This window comes from Leucopleurus acutus (genome assembly GCF_964270905.1).
Source record: "Leucopleurus acutus genome assembly, chromosome: 9".
Lineage (NCBI taxonomy): Eukaryota > Metazoa > Chordata > Mammalia > Artiodactyla > Delphinidae > Leucopleurus > Leucopleurus acutus.
In genome coordinates this window covers 79,613,131-79,627,737 of record NC_139144.1, presented here as the reverse complement: position 1 = coordinate 79,627,737, position 14,607 = coordinate 79,613,131, and positions in this window count along the sequence as shown.

Sequence of the window (14,607 nt, the reverse complement as noted above, 5' to 3'; positions counted from 1 at the left end):
CATTTCTTATTTTTCTCCATTATTTCTTAGAACATCTATATGATATCAATAAAATTTTCTCACTTTAAACTCCATTTCACTTAGTCTTTCTTTTATATGGTCCATCTCAAATTTTTCAAATACTTTTTAATTTTAGGAGTTCTATTGGCTTCTCTTTTTGAGCCATTTTCTAATTTCTTATACAAATTAAACATAGTCTATACTGTTAAATCCAATACTGAAAATTTTATTGTTTTTTTGTGCTGTTTGCTGTTTCTTCTAGCTTTTGCGCATGGTGCCTGTTTCCTTGTGGGTTGTTATTTTGGACTCTGCACTTGTGTTTCTGGGGTTGTAACTGGGAATTCTTTGAGGCCAGAGTTAAAACTGAGTTTTCCTAGAGATTTTTAGAATTTGCTTCTGCAAGTTGCTTGGAGACACCATCAATCCTAGTACCAGATTAAATTCTCCACTTGAAGTTTATTGGATTGCACAGATAGATTGAATTTGGGCCTCAAATCCAAGTGGCTTGTTATAGATTCTCAGGGGAGACTTTTTCTTCCTGGGTTCCAAGGTCAAGACAGGTATGAAGCCCACTTTGGTCTCAATTATTTCTCAGGATATTCTCATTTTTCTTCCTTCCTTCCTTTTTTTTCCCTGTGAGAATTTCTTCATTTCCTACCAGTTCATCAATGTATTTGATTTTTTTTTAACTCTTCATTTTTTGTTGTTTTCAGCAGGTGGTTCATTCAGAGGGGGAATGCTGTCAGAAATAGAAAAAATAGAAATCCATCATTTCAGTGTAAACTGAGCTTCTTCAGGGAGTTTTCCATATTAAGGAAAAAGAGATAATATTTGGTTCCCAATTCAGTCAATATACATACATACTCCTGAAAACTAAAAAATAATAAAACCTACACTCTATATATTTTAATTAATGAATGTATCAATAATTCTGTTGTTTTTTTGTTTCTTTTTTGTTGAGGTATAACTGACATAAAACATATTAGTTTCAGGTGTACAATATAATGCTTTGATATTAAAAAAAATTTATACAGTTTTAAAGGTTACTTTCTATTTACAATTATTACAAAATATTGGCTATATTCCTCATGCTGTAAAAGACATCCTTGAGCCTATCTTACACCCAAGAGTTTGTAGTGAATGTAATTCTTATTCTTAGACCATGTATCAGCTGCAGAAAATTGTATATGTACACACATGTGATAGCTTCTTACATCATTAGGTCATATAGTAGATACCACTTGGAGTAGCTGCCCACTTACAACCACTACTGCATTTCTAGGCAATGCTCCTAATGTATAGGGATGACTATACCTGTATTACATTACTGTGCTAGCTGACCAGAGCTCATTAACTTACCAGGGACAGACCAAAGCTGGGCCTATTAGTTGCATTCTCTTAGGATTTGAAATTGGGAATGAAGAAACTTGAAAACTGAAGTCAGGGTGGCAGAATTGCATTAATTCCAGCACAGTAAATAGGTGGTCCACAGGCTCCTGTTGCTCAGATACCCCAGAGACGCTCTGGTTTTTTCCTTGCCTTTTTTTCCCTTTCTCTGTCACTTTATCTAACATGAGTTTTATGACCTTGAGAAAGTTATTTTAACACTCTGTGCCTCTGTTTCCTGATCTGTAAACTAAAATAGCAATAGTAGCTAAATAGTAACTAAATTATAGGAGTGTTAGATTGAAATAATATCATCCAAGCAAAGCAGTTAGGTTAATGCCTGATAAATGTTATGATACAATAAATGTCAGCTTCCATTATCATCATCATTAATAGTGTTAAGACCCTTTGTGAGTTTATCCATATTGCAGATATGCTCCTTTGTGCTACTGTTAGCTTTGCCTTGTATCCCTGCTTATTTTGAAGCTGGACCACCTAGGACTCGACAGTTATACTGCCACTGTCATACCAAATTTAGAGGAGAAGTGGTTCTGGTAAGGCTATGTAAGAGTACTGCATGAAGGCTAAGTAGAGGGAATTAGAATACAGGGAAGAGATTCAAAATGGATGCAAAATATGACTGTTACCAGGAGTCCAAGAGAAAGGAAAATTTAAATCCTTCATATAGCATAACCTCAGGGGAACCTTTGCCTGTGTCTTAAGGTTCTGCTATGTCCCTATCTTGCAAAGAAAACTATCATCTTGAAAACTTGCTAGTAAAACTTTGAGGGCTTCCCTGGTGGCGCAGTGGTTGAGAGTCCGCCTGCCGATGCAGGGGATGCGGGTTCGTGCCCCGGTCCGCGAAGATCCCACATGCAGCGGAGCGGCTGAGCCCGTGAGCCATGGCCGCTGAGCCTGCACGTTCGGAGCCTGTGCTCCGCAACGGGAGAGGCCACAAGAGTGAAACTTTGACATGAAATATTTTCTTAACTTTGTGCCAAGCAATATATCCTCCCTGACGGGGATATAATGTGGGAAGAAAGCAGAGTAAAATGCTGTCTTTACATGACCTAATTTTACATCTTTAAAATTCATTGAGTCACTTAATAGATAAGTTATAAGCAGTAGGATAATAGTCTTACTTTGTATATCAGTGGAAGTTTCCAGCCTTTTCCACTCTCAATACTCAACTAAAAAGACGGCTTTAAGGAAGGTTCTACTTTCCTGACCTGGTTCCTGGGTGTTTTTGATGGGAGAATCTGGAGAAGAGGAGAGAGAGGAAAAAGACAGCGAGTGACTAGTGGGACGAGAGTTAAGGAGACTTTGCAGAGGGGATTGCTCTCTGAAGGTTCAGCACATGGGAGGGGGACAATATTGAGAAGAATGATGGATAACTGGCTCTGAAGCTGTCACAAGACCATTCCCCCAAGACAAATGGAAATTCTGGATAAATACAATAAAAAAAGCTTGAAACCCTCAGGTGCCAGAAAAGAAGAGTAAACTCAAAGTCAGAATAGTGAGTAAGAATTGGAGCTGAAAGAACTAGAGATTATTGTCTTAAGGTGGTGGGAAACCCATTTTGCAGTTCTCCAAATGGAGACGGTCCACATCATGAAGTGTTAAATAACTTTTTTTTTTGCATCACCTAAATTGTCTTCTTTAATCATTTTTTAAAGACAAGCCTGAGGTCATAGATTTGTAGGGAGCTAAAGCTAACCATCTTGCAAAAAGCCAGTAATCTCAGAGGACTGCTCCTTCTGTGAAACTGGGAACACAGCAAAGAAGCTTGCCAACCATCTACCTAGAATCATAATAAGTGAAAAGGCAACCCAGAGGAATTTAGACCCCAGACCTGCACCCATGCATGAGTGTAGAGTCCAAATTCAGACTCCTTACAAGGCGCAGGGACCCTTTAACAAGGTAGTAAACATTGGTCAGGCCCAGTGAAACAGGAGAGAGCTTATATGGAGACAAATACACTAATACCCGTTAGGGTTGCTCCTCAGGCTGGGACACAAAGAAGAGGAACTTCTGCTGGAAATGAGCTTATGCTCAAACGTAACAAATCACTTAAGGAAATGAAGACTCTGAGAGACTGTAGCAGATAGAATAAATAGGGGAATTCTAAAAATGCAAGTTTCGGATGTCATGATTAATGAAATCAATACAGAAAGTAGAACAAACAAGAAAGAGAGAAAAGAGAAAAATTTGAGCGTTGGTCTTGAAGTTTGAAAACCTGTTGCTAGGAGTTCCAGAGAGAACAGAAAAAAAAATGGAGACACTAAAGGCTACATACTCTATGACTCATACTCATGGAGGTGAAGTTTCTGAATAGGTAAAACTAATCTCGGGTGATAGACATAGGAGAGTGGCCACCTTTGCGGAAAGTGAGGTGCTTGACTAATCTTAGAACCCTTTGCTGACAGGGTCTGTTTCTCATGCACTGCGCTATTCCCAGCTTGCAAAGGCACTCAATTCCTACTTTTTGCATGAATAAATGGAAGCAGTATTGGGTATAGTAGGGCTTTTCAGTCAGACAGACCTACGTTTGAACACTGTTACTTGCTCATATGACCTGAACCAAGTTGCTCAATATCCCTAAGACTGTTTCTTCACCTTTGAAATAAGAATAAGGAAGGATACTTTGCCCTGTTAGATTGTGGCGAGGCCCAAAGGAGTAACGTATGAGTACCTAGCCCAGTGCCTGGCACAGAAGTGTAATTATGAAACAGTATTATTTGTAGAAGTGACAGTACCGTTAGGTAAATGGTCCAGTAAGTGCTATTCTAAGGGCATTACAATGGGAGCAGGCAAATAAGAGGGAGCATTGTCTTTAGAGGATTAAAAATAATCCTCACAGTCTGCTTTTATTGTCACAATGTGCCAGTGATTCTAAACAGTGTCAGTGATAAAATATTTCTCCCTAAAAAAATATTTTGTTGGTCTAAGTTCTAAACAACCTCTGAAGTTATGATTGAATTTTAATAACTGGCACCACATATTCCTGTTAAATAGTGGGTTGGAAATAAACATTGAAAGCATGCTGATTTGTAAAGACAAAGACACAGAACTTGAGTTATTTCAATTACGTAATTCTATATGATCACTTGGAGCTTTAATTTGTATTTTAAATTTAAAACAGTGAAACTGTCTATGAACTGCTGGGGTGATATTTTTGTTTGTTAAATGCAAATTTTAGCTCATACATGAAACATATTCCTAAATTTAAATAATATCTTCAAAATTGAAATGTATTCTTTAAAAATTGTTAGTTTTCTCGTTTGATATTTAATTGCTATTACATTTTAATGTAGTTTTTTTTATTACTGCAACATGCCAATATGTTTTCCCTTTTCAAAAATTGCTTAAATGTAATTAAAAGGGATTAATCCATTATTTTTTTCCTTTTCACTGTAAAATTAATTATTCATTACAAGCATGATTATATAATGAAGTTCAATAAAAGAATGTATACTGTCTGAATTTCTTTTCTGGCTATTGTCATTATTTATTTCATGTAATGATTATTTTTGAAAATAATTTTCTTAAATTTTTAAGAGGAGTATACTAAGAAAATTATCTGCTCCAGGTGGTAGATACACTGAGATGCTTACTTAGGGGCTTCTCACAGAAGGCAAATGTAAATGTATTTATACACAGTGGCATCATGGTCTATAACTATTTTCTGTGTTCGATTTTGAAATCTTACTAACATTCATTTTCATGAGACTGGTAATGTAAAGATAAATTATCAAGCATCTTCTCTTTGTGATACAACATGAAAAATTTCAGCGACTGTAAGGACTTTTAACATTGCTGGGAAACCTTCGAAGATTCTCCTTTTCCTTTTCTCCTTTATCACTCAGGAGCTCTATGATATTGACAAGAAGCAGTGTTTGGAAAATTCAAGGGTTTTTTTTTCTTATTTTTATTTAAATGTTGTTTTTAATCATTTAAGGCCTAGGAAGTCTTATTTTGCTAGTAGGGGCAAAACATTTTTCTAAGCTCGGTTAGGGTATTCCTAGCACTGAAGAAACAGAATGTGGAAATATGACAATACAGTGCTTTCTTACACTCTGTACATAAATATCTTACGAAACTCACTACACTACGAAAAGCCTGCCTCCTCCACTAATCTAGAATTCCTCAAGGGCAAAGACCATGTTTTATTCATCTGTTGATCCACAGATCTGAAGGTAATATGAGTTTAATAAAGATGTAATGCATTTTTGAATGAATGAATACATGAGTATCAAGCACAAGTTCGTAAGTTTCCAAGTTCAAACCAGAGAGGGCAAGATGAAGTTATCATGATTGCTAACCACTAAGCTCTGTGAAGAAAATGGGATTCCAGTGGTCATTCAAGTAACTGGAATGGAATGCTGACGAGAATTTTCTAAATAGAATGTTTTCCAAAAATTCTCAGATTCAGAAGTTGATTTACTTCCAAAGTAGCTTTTAATTAGGCTTGCCTAGAAGAGTAGGCAGAGGGAAAATGAAAGTAATATGGTAATTCATGATGCTCTATCTTTTAAAAAAATCATTTGGAGTTCTAAATATTAATTTGATGAATAAGTAAGACTCCTAGAGAACATGAGAAAGAATATTATTACAGTTCATTTTAGTAAACATTTATTGAATAGCAAATACCACTAATACAAAATATGGCCAAAACACAGTTTCCACTTTTACGGTATGTACATCTTGGTAAGAGAAGCAGATAGTTAGGTAAATACAGTGTGGTAGGTGGTTTAATATGGTCAAATTTTGAGGATGCTACTAGGTCATTCAGCAAGAGTAATTCATAACATAAATTTGATTGAGAACTGATGGTTTCTTTGATGAATGGTGAAGGTGTAGATTCAGCAAAAGGAAAAAGTGCTGGAGACCAATATAAAGATGTAGTGGATAAAATATCCACAGATTCAGGTATTTTCCAGCCATTATATATCATAGTTTTATTACTATGTAAGTATTCAGGAATGCTAATCAGCTGATTTACACGGGTACAATCCTAACCCGTTGTTAAAATATTGAGATAAGATGTGTCACATTATACGCCATCAGGAAAATGCAAATTAAAAAGAGATACCACTATTAAAATGGCCAGAATCCGGAACAATGACAACACAGTGCTGGTGAGAATGCTGAGCCACAGGAACTCTAATTTATTGCTGGTGGAAATGCAAACTAGTACAGGTATAGCCTCTTTGGAAGACAGTTTGGTGTTTTATTATAAAACTAAACATATTCTTAGCATACAGTCCAGTAATTGTGCTCCTTAGTATTTACCCAAAGGAGCTGAACACTTATATCCAAATAAAAACGTGCCCATGGATGCTTATAGCATTTTTATTTATAGTTGCCAAAAGCTGGAAGCAACCAAGATGTCTTTCAACAGGTGAATGGTTTAATAAACTGTGGCACATTCAGAAAATGGAGCATTATTCAGTGCTAAACAGAAATGAGCTATCAAGCCGTGAAGAGACATGGAGGAACCTTAAAGGCATTACTAAGAGAAGCCAATATGCAAAGGCTACATACTGTATGATTCAAACTATGACATTCTGGGAAAGCCAAAACTACTGAGACAGTAGAAAGATTGGCTGTTACCAGGAGTTATGAGGGGGATTGGAAAGATGAATAGGTAGAGCACAGAGGACTTTTAGGGCAGTGAAAATACTCTGTATAATATAATGATGGATATGTCATTATATGTGTAATTATGCATTTGTCCAAACCCACAGAATGTACAACACCAAGAGTTGTGAACCATATTTTACACTATGGGCTTTGGGTGATCACAATGTGTCAATGTAGATTCATCAGTTGTGACAAATGTACCACTTTGGTGGAGGATGTTGATAATGGCTGTACACGAGTGGAGGTAGGGAGTATGTGGGAAATCTCCGTACCTTCCCCTCAATTTTGCTGTGAACTGTTCTAAGAAATAAATAAAATCTTAATTAAAAAAATAAGTAATTGAAATACTTCTACTGGTTGGTAAGTAGCAGCTGCTCTGAGCCACCAGAATGTCCCATACCACCCTGGCTACCCGGGCCCTTCCTATTAGACTCTCTGAGTCTCCCTTATTATGTAGCTATGATAGAGTTATCTCACTCAGGTGGGACCAGCCTCTGCTATATGCATTGTTAATTATATTGGAGATCACTCTTGATACATAACAAAGTGAAAAACTGGGTTACAAACACTGTGTGGAATATGATAGTACTTTTGTAAAAAAAAAAAGTGTATGTGGATAGATCCATACACACTTACAGACATATATAGATTTAGACTTGAATTACATTAATTAGTTAATAATAGTTATTTCTGAACGATAGTGCAATTAGAAGTGACTGTATTTTCTATATATATTTCTGTATTTTCCAAACTTTGAAATTATTTTATAATCAGAAATATATATGAAGATAGAGAATGAGAGGGAAATGAAAGCAATCAGATTGGTAACCTATGTAGTGTGTTGTGTCTGCATCCCCAAATTTTTCCAAGTTCTATAAAACTGAGCAAATACCTGTCAACTATTTTTAGAATAATCAGTTTTATTCTCTAAAAACTTTCATGCTGAGTTATATTGCTATCAGTGTCAAAGTGGTGTCCAAGAGTCAAAATACCAAGCCAAGTCATTAAGCAAAGGAAACATTCAGGATTTTGAGTCTCATTACCTAGTCTCATTATCAGCCTTGGGTCAGACACATAAAGGTCAGGATCTGGGGGAAGCAGATACACAAATAGGAAATGAGGTCAGAACACAAGGAGGAAAGGATTATTTGCCAAGTGAAATCCTGGAACACTGGACAACATGCAAAATGCTAAGTTAAGGTCAGCTGAGGTAGCAGAAAAAACATTATTCAGGCTTTGGAACTAATTAATAATAGAATTCTCACACTGTGTTGATTGTGTGATGATGGCTGGAGGGTGTGACGATGAGAGGAAGAGCACCATCAATGAACGTCATGCTATCACTTGAGCTGCCTTCTCATCTAGCTCAACACATGTGTTTTAGGACTGAACTGATGGCGTAAACAAGTAAGTCTATATGTCATCTAGATTATAAGTGGACCCTTGGGAACAGATAACATTGTTGGATGCCTAGGGCCTTGATTCATAATGAGACTACATTACAGATATGATTGCTAAACAGTAGACCAGTGGTTCTCAACCAGGAGTGATTTTGTCCCCCGGGGGTCACTTGGCAACATCTGGAGACATTTTACTTGTCACAACTTGGGGGTAGAACTACTGGCATCTACTGGGTAGAGGCCAGGGCTGCTGCTAAACATCCTGCAATGCACAGGACAGCCACCTGCAACAGTTAGTAGGTCCAAAACGTCAAGTTTGAGAAAACCTGCTGCAGACTGATGCTGTAGTTGAAGAGTTCCCAACCTTCTTGGGTCAATGTTCCATCCCTATCAGTAACATTGTGGTCTCCTTAACCAAATAGTGTTGGTTTGAGAAAATCATACAGTAGAGGGCAGTGATAAACAAATTTTTATATTATATTATCATTTGTCCTCCATAGTTTTCTTCCTTTTTCTACTTCTCTAATCCCTAAAACAAAATAATAGCAAAAGCAGAAAAATAAAAATAAAGACAATAATTTTGTATTTTTGAATAAAAATATCACCTCATTTTACACAAAAGTGTAGTGAAAATTTTAGAAGTTCCACAGATTTAGAAACAATGACTTATCTTCTTAGTATATATCTTGAGCACTGATACCTGCAACTCTTGACTCACTAAAAAACAAACAAAAAACAACCAGTGGCATCTAAATATTAAGAAAATGAAATGTATCACCTAATACTAATGTATAATTGATGATACTATTTTTTTTGGTAGACTATTCCAGTATTTAATAACTTATTGCTGGGAACTGTCAAGTCCAACACATTTTACCAAAGCATATGTTCTTTTGTAGTTGATTTAATGAAATTCAGAGACATTTATTTTCTTTCCACTGGACTCTACATGTTCAAGGAACTTTTAAAATATATCTTTGTTTTTTTCCAAATTAATAAATAGTCATCAAAAAAACCAAAAAGTTAAAGAGAGCTTGAGATAGGCCATTTTGTATATTCAACTTTACCCTTTCCCTTGGTAAAAATAATAATAACATTACTTATTCTTACTATATTTATAATAATAAAAAATCACGATAAAAGACCAGGAATCTTCCCAGTCTGAATCAAATCTATCAATATTTTCCTTGTGGTTTCAGAATTTCATCATGTTGCAATAAAATCCTTTCCTAAGATTTTTAATGCGCACCCAATTTTCTTCTAGTTATTTTAGGATTTCTTTCTTTATTAATATTCTTAAACAATCTGAAATTTGGCTTTGAATTATTATATGAGAAAGTCAATCTAAAATAACTTTTTTCTAAATGATCATTCAATTGTCCCCAAATTTTATAGACAGAAATAGAGGGGATAGATAATAGATAATATGGATTTTTGTTTTGAGTAACACCTGCATGTGGTAACAAATTAATAGTATAAAATAGCTTATAACACAATGCAATGCCTTCCTCAGCCCCCTTCCTTTCTCTGGAGGTAATTACTGTTTCTGTTTTTAATTCTTCCAGTAGTTGCCTTCAGAACTCAAAATTTCATGTCTATAAAGTTCTTAAAGTATTAATTTTGGATAAGATCTATTGCCTCTTCAATACAAAAGATGAGAATATAGAACACTTACACTCCCTCCTTGCTTCCAGGGTTTGATAAATAATTGTGTCATTGGTTATATTTGTAATGTTAATTATATACACTTAAAGTGTATAACTATAATCCTAACTCCAACATCTTGAGGAAGCACCTATTGACTTCTCCCTTGGAAGATGAAGTTACTAGAGTGCCCACCTTATTTTCTATCTTACCTCTTCCCCTTCAATTTCCCACCTTCTGTAGCTATATTGTTACACTGTCATATTTGTTAATACTCTGTTTTGCCTTGTAACCAGAGACTAATATTTCTTCCATTGTCTCTAGGATAATTCTAAATGATTAAAAATAGGAAACATTTACATCATTAGCACCATGAAAGTGTTTTTTAGTTCTTAGGCAAAGAAGCTTTTCTTCTTTAGGGGTCCAGTGTTACAACCTTGGGGACAGTTGAAAGAAAGTGTTTTCAACACCACTTTATACATTCCATTAGGTGCTCAAAGTCATGCCATTTTTTACTGTGTTTTATATTTGGACCATTGATTATTTCTCTCTCATCTGTCTCTCTCTCCCTGTAGTTTCCAGTTGTTTTTCTATTTTTCTCATGCTAAACCCTCAACCGCCTTTAATTTGCCATCACACTATCTCTCTTTTTATATTCTACTCTAATTGGTACTGGTTGTTGTCTGTGCTTACTGCACAGTTGTCATCCTAGAACATTCCTTTATTCTTACTGGTATATGAAATATAATTAATTTTAAAATATTGACTGTTATCTTGCTAAATTTACTTAGTTTTAGTGTTTTTTGTCTTGTAAATTTCTTAATATTTTCTAGGTATATAATCATGTCATTTGTGAACAAAGACAAGGTTATGGCCTGAATTGTCTCCCCCAAATTCCTAAGTCCTAATCCCCTGAGAATGTGCCTGCATTTGGAGATAGGGTCTTTACAGAGGTAATTAATTTAAAATGAGGTTATTAGGGTGGGCCCTAATCCAATATAACTGGTATTCTTATAAGAAGAGGAAATTTGGCCACAGACACACATACAGAGAAGACTATGTGAAGACACAGAGAGAAGACAGCCCTCAGAAGGAACGAGCCCTATCAACGCTTTGATTTTGGTCTTCTAGCCTCTAGAACCATGAGAAAACAAATTTCTATTGTTTAAGCCACCCAGTCCTTGGAATTTTGTTATAGATGCCCTAGAAAACTAACACAAACAATTTACATCTTCTTTTCTATTTTGTCCTCAGTTACACTGGGTAGAACCTCTAGCATAATGTTGAAAAGTGTTAGTAAGGAAAATGTTCCTGCCTCATTTCTAGTTGTAAGGGGTAAGTGTTCAATAGCTCATCATTAAATATGATGAGAGCTGTAGGATTTCTGAAGGTAGCATTTACCCAACTGAGGAAGTTCTTCCATTCTATTCCTAGTGTGTTGAAAGTTGTTTTTCAAAACAATGAATTGGTGTTGAATTTTGTCAAATACTTTTCCTAAGTCTAGTTATATTATATATGATTTTCCTCCTTTGTTCTGATAAGATAGTGAATTTTGTTGATTGATTTTTTTGAAGATTAAACCAACTTTGCATTCCTGGGATAACCCCCACCTGATTATATACTGTAGTAATATTTTCTATATTTTGATAGATTTGATTTGTTAATATTTTGAGGGATTTTTGTGTCTAAGGTTATGAGGATTACTGGTTTGTAGTTTTCTTTTCTAGTCTTTTCCATGTATATTTTGGTATTAGGATTATGTTGGTCTCCAGTGGGAAGGTCATGAGGAACTCAAGAACAGTATGCTCTTTGCTTTAACATTGTGCTGGAGAAGTTAAAAAAAAATAATAGAATACTCCTAAATTATTTGCTTAAGGAATTCCAAAAAATTTATAACTGTGATAAAATAATTTTATTTTTCTGATCTGTAAACTCCAAATTTTATTCTGCAATTTATAGGGTTGTAGCATCAGAAATACACAATCCTACCAGATTTTGTGTGAGTACAATTTTTTTTTTTCAAGAAAGAGTATGGGATGAAGAATAGGAGTGGGGTCTTGTGGGAAGTTTTAGATGACTCAGAGATCCCCAATTCCCGAATCTTTCTTAGCATCCACTGCCAGAAAAACCACACCCTCCTTCTGTGGTTAAATGAGGACATTCCTGCCTTACTTGAAAATCCCTTATTGAGCATTCCTGAGAGAGTTACCTCTCAAGGGAATCTAATTCTGCTCATTTCTCACTGTCATCTCCTCTGATTGTCTTCAAATTCACAAATAGAATCAAATTCCAGCCTGACTCAGAGGCGAAATACAAAGTCAGACTCTCTATGACGACCTAGATGGGTGGGATGCGGGTGTTAGAGGGAGGTCCAAGAGGGAGGGATATAGGTATACATATAGCTGATTCATTTCGTTGTACAGCAGAAACTAACACAACATTGTAAAGCAATTATACTCCAATTAAAAAATAAAGTAAGCGCTTCCCTGGTGGCGCAGTGGTTGAGAGTCCGCCTGCCGATGCAGGGAACACGGGTTCGTGCCCCGGTCCGGGAAGATCCCACATGCCGCAGAGCGGCTGGGCCCGTGAGCCATGGCCGCTGAGCCTGAGCGTCCGGAGCCTGTGCTCTGCAACGGGAGAGGCCACGAGAGTGAGAGGCCCGCGTACCGCAAAAAAAAAAAAAAAAATTAATAAATTAAAATTTAAAAAAATAAAGTAAAATTTAAAAAAAGAAGAGAGGGCTAATGTGCCCACATTTGCAACATTGTGCTAATTTATTTTGGAGAAAAGGAGAACAGAATTAGAAACGGATCGTAAAGATGCTAAAGTAGGAAAGGAGAAACAATTCTAGGTAGGGGTGGATTTATATATATGGGTGCATATAGACAAGCAGTTGGGAGTAGTTCTCCGACTGGTTGGCTAAATGTGTATTTAACAGTGATCGACACTTAATGAAGTTGAAATGCCAAAATTCCTTGATGAGAAGAATCTAAACTGAAGGAGGCAGGAAAGCTGAAATGGACTTATCAAATGTGATTTTCTCACCCTCCCCTTAATCATGTCTGCTTTGTGGACCAGAAGACCTTCCTTTTACTATGACACTGAGAAACATATTTATGAGAAGAGCACCACTAACTTTGAAAAAATACTCTAGGGAAATATTCTGTAAGCCAGGAATGCCGGTAAAAGATGATGCAGTTGGCATGAGCTCTTTGCTTGCAATGGGGATGCTAGGACCCAAAGCAGCATGAGCATTCAAATAGGGCGTTTAACTACAAGGGGCAGAATGAGCTGGGTCTTAATAAACACTGGGGCCTGAATGGCAATGTGAATGATCTAACCTGCAAAGACCTCTGGTGATGGCTAATTGTTGGTCAGGTCCTGGTGAATTAAATAGTTGGGCAGCACACTAAGGTCCTATTTATCCTCTATAACTAAAAATTCGAGGTCTGGAGAACAGGAGCTTGATCTGAACCCCTGTATTACGTTCCAAGACCTGAGTGGGAATCCCTAGAATCCATTTAATGAAGAGGAGGTTGGTACACTAGAGAAGGGACCTCGCATCATTATAAATCAATGCCATCCATTTTCTAACTTTCCCCAAAGAAAGAATAGGCACTTAAGGGAATACACTTAAGTGTATTTTCTGGGACTTTGGATATTTCTCTCAACTAATTGTTAATCTTTGGGTACAAAGAATGCTATAGTCCACAAATGAAAATAAGTGCTTATAGAATTCATGTAATTAGTAGAGTTTTCAACTGACTTTGCCTCACAGTGGGCCCCATGCTACTCTGAACTCAGTCTGGGATAATTTCCCCTGTTCCATAATATAATGTTGAAATAGATATATTGAGCAAGTGGGAAAATCCCCATTTGGTAACAGTAGTACAAAGGGTCAAGTGGAAACTTTATCTCGCACCCTAAAACTTCCAATTATCAAAAATGATATACATTTCAGGAATGTCAGAGAGATGAATCCTACCATTAAAAATTGAAAGATGTCTGCCTGGGAAAATTGACTATCATCTCTCTGTTTGGTTATTGGTTTGTAGTGTGTGTGTAATAGAATGCTAACTAGCCTCTATGCTTCCCTCCACCCCCTTCCTCTCTAGGGCCCATTCTCTACGTGACTGGCAGAGTTATCTTTAAGATAAGGCCAATGATTTTTCTCCTCTGCTCAGAACCCTCCGATGGTATAACATTTCAGTCACAGTAAAAGACAAAATCTTGGGCTCCCCTGGTGGCGCAGTGGTTGAGAGTCCGCCTGCCGATACAGGGTACACGGGTTCGTGCCCCGGTCCAGGAAGATCCCGCATGCCGCGGAGCGGCTGGGCCCGTGAGCCATGGCCGCCGAGCCTGCGCGTCCAGAGCCTGCGCTCCACAACGGGAGAGGCCACAACAATGAGAGGCCCACGTACAACAACAAAAAAAGAAAAAAAAAAAAAAAAGACAAAGTTTTTACAATGGTCTACAAAGTCCAGAGTGATTGGTCCTGTTACCTTTGCAGTGTCACTTTCCTCTGCTTTCTCAC